This window comes from Babylonia areolata, chromosome 18, assembly GCF_041734735.1.
Source record: "Babylonia areolata isolate BAREFJ2019XMU chromosome 18, ASM4173473v1, whole genome shotgun sequence".
Taxonomy (NCBI): domain Eukaryota; kingdom Metazoa; phylum Mollusca; class Gastropoda; order Neogastropoda; family Buccinidae; genus Babylonia; species Babylonia areolata.
This window is the reverse complement of record NC_134893.1, coordinates 23,288,907-23,291,836: the sequence shown is the minus strand read 5'-3', so window position 1 is coordinate 23,291,836 and position 2,930 is coordinate 23,288,907. Positions and strand designations below refer to the sequence as shown.

The 2,930-nt window shown below is 40.1% G+C and overlaps 1 protein-coding gene across 8 annotated transcripts in view; it reads left to right on the top strand.

The window, feature by feature from the left end:
• The window catches only part of LOC143292578 (uncharacterized), a 419,765-nt gene extending 417,170 nt beyond the window's left edge, over window positions 1–2,595 (top strand). For all 8 annotated transcript variants that reach the window (XM_076603006.1, XM_076603009.1, XM_076603005.1 and 5 more), the window contains one exon: window positions 1–2,595. This exon is cut by the window's left edge and continues 1,709 nt beyond it. The gene's annotated coding sequence lies outside the window, so the exon portion shown is untranslated.
• Window positions 2,596–2,930: the final 335 nt, after the last annotated feature.

Sequence of the window (2,930 nt, the reverse complement as noted above, 5' to 3'; positions counted from 1 at the left end):
TCTTTTCAGAAATATCTCTATTAATGTTTTTGTTGTTGTTGTTGTTTATGATGCATCAATCCCTCTTTCTGAAGGAAGAAGAAACAAGGGAGGGGGGGGGAGAGAACAACCTGTCTGTGTTGCCCTCTGTGTGTCTAAGAATCAGTGTTCTGTCTTCTCTGCTTCCTTATTGCTTCCATTACAAAAAAAATATTTCATACTAAGATAGCAACTTTGTGTTGTGTTAAAAATGACACAGTTCATACCAAGGGGGAAAATCCTTGTATATGAGCCTTCGTGATTCTGAAATCATTGTTACGTTATTAGTTATTGTTAAGTTACAAGTACTAACTGTAAATTATTGTTGACTATGAATGTTGTTGTAAAAAGAAGGAACAATATGTTGGTCTGTGAAAATCTTCCCATATCTTGTCAGTCTCTGAAAGACCAAAGATCCCACCACTACCACCCCACTTGCTCATCATGGCTGTGTGAGATTCTGGATTTCTAAACACAAATGTTCTGCATTGGCTGTGGAAGATGTCTGTGTGCCATATCTTCCAGAACAGCGTCTGCAATAAACAGACCCCCTTTGCCTGTGAGCTGTCTATGAAATATGTTCTTGTGTATGAAAGTGTTTACGTATGTCAGTCAAAGAAGAAAATATCTTCGTTGTGTTAGAAAGCGGTATACGAGAGAGAGAGAGAGAGAGAGAGAGAGAGAGAGAGAGAGAGAGAGAGCAAAAATCTTTATGAGACTGCCAGAAGTCTAGACATCTAGGTCGGGGTATAATAGCTGCTTTGGAAAACATTTGATGAACAGCTAATGAATTATATAGCTCAAAGTTCTCACCTACTTGCTTGGCTTTTTGTGTTGTATTTATTATTCATATTTCTCATCTACTTCTGCAGTACTACGATCGGGGGAAGGGGGAGGGGGAAGCTTCCCAGGACAGCTGTTCAGTGTGTGTGTGGGGTGGGGGGGGAGGGGGAAGGGGGGGGGCGCGAGGGATCCATTTCTATCTAGCTGTAGACAGACCCATCCAGAACGAGAACACATGACTGGGCTGTGAGAATGTCACGTTGTACTCTTTACCTGGGTTGCCGGGGAGTGTGTGTGTGTGGGGAGGGGGTTGGGGGGAGGGGTTTGGGGGGGGGGGGTCAATTCGCAGTTTTCTGGACATCAGCACGGTGCTTGCCAGAGCTTCTTCAGGAAAACAATCAATACTTTTACGTGCATGGTAATGTAGCACGTTAGGTTTTGTTTGTTTGTTATATTTGTTTTGTTTTGGTTTGTTTGTTTTGTTTTTTATTGTTGTTTTTGTTTGTTGTTGTTTTATTTTGTTTTGCTCTCTCTCTGTGTGTGTGTGTGTGTGTGTGTGTGTGTGTGTGTGTGTGATGCATTGTTCAGCCACGGCAAGTCCATACCAACACTTTTTCAGCTTACAATTGATTGACAAAATTATTTGATCCTTTAAAAAAAATCTCTTTTTTTTAACTTCCGATTTTTTTTTTTTCAATCAACGCTAAGTGTTGCGAGTTATCTGCACTACTTTGTCACCAATGCCGGGACTTTACCGAGATTAGCCTGAGATAATAACAAAAGGCACGGTCATTGTACCTGTCTGGCTCCACTCGCGTGTGTGTGTGTGTGTGTTTGCGTGTGTATGTGCGTGAGAGAGAGAAAGAGAGAGAGGATCAAGAACATCTTTTTATTCCGTAGGCCTCCGGCCTCTAGATACAAAAAGAACAATCTAAACTGCCTATTTAGGAAAACGAAAACATGAACAAGCCATGCATGCAAGAAAGTGATTTTTTTTTTCCAAATCGGACAGACTTTCAGTTATTTTTCACATCAGACAGCTAGTACAAAGGGTATTACTGTTCCATCATTACCCATGAAATTGTATCGAATTTTCATAGCATAGGTTCCTAGTTATAAGCATTTTGTCACATTTTAGTAATCGTGGTAGAGATTGTATGCAACATAGTCCAGGTATTTGTCTCCAATTTCGGAGTACAAAGGACGAACACAAATTACATGTTCTTCATCTTCCGCGAGAGAGACAGACAGACAGAAAAAGAGTCAGAGAGAGAGAGAGATGGAGAGAGAGACCCAAATTGGTCCCTGTTATATGTTTGTGTTATCGTTCAAGTTATCTGCTCAGCAAAACTGTGAAAGTATGTGCTGCACGTTTTCATCCGTTCGTAATGAAAAATATCTGTGAAAAGAACTATTCTTTATTACGTGAAATCGCCTCCATTATAGTTTATGTACAATGTAGAAAATAGATTTCAATATTTGCATTCGTGAAAAAAGGGGGTAAAAAGCTGCGGCTGCTAAAGCACCTTGTGTAATACCTATGTGAATGTGTAGCATATTGATTTTACATAGCTTAAGTCTTCACTGCTGTGTGAACAAATGCAGTTCTGTACAAACCATGTGCAACGTGTGTAAAGGATATCTCGTGTCTATGAAATTGTAGTAGAGTGCAAAAAATGTTACAAATTTGTTTTGTTTTGTGTGTGTGTGTGTGTGTGTGTGCGTGTGTGTGTGTTTCTGTCTGTCTGTGTCTGTGTGTCTGTGTCTGTGTGTAAGTCATCTGTTGTGTGCAACTGTTGTTTGAAAGTGGTTTCTGTGCACATGAAGTTTTCAAAAGACAGCTCGGTACCTGCAAAAACGAGGTGCACAAAAAATAAATGCCATCGCCGTACAACCACAGCATTCCAAAGACACATATTATCGTCTTTGGAAAGTTGTACTGTGGAAGAAAAAAAAAACAGGAAAAGGACACTTTGTCGAGTCTTTGAAAACGTAATGTGTGGAAGGTAAAAGTGACCAGTGAATAATTCAGTGGACAAAAAGTTCAATTCCGTTTATGTGTGAAAGCACAATGTGTAACACACTATCATAGGCTGTAGCGTTGAAAATATGCAGCCATGTTTGTGAGG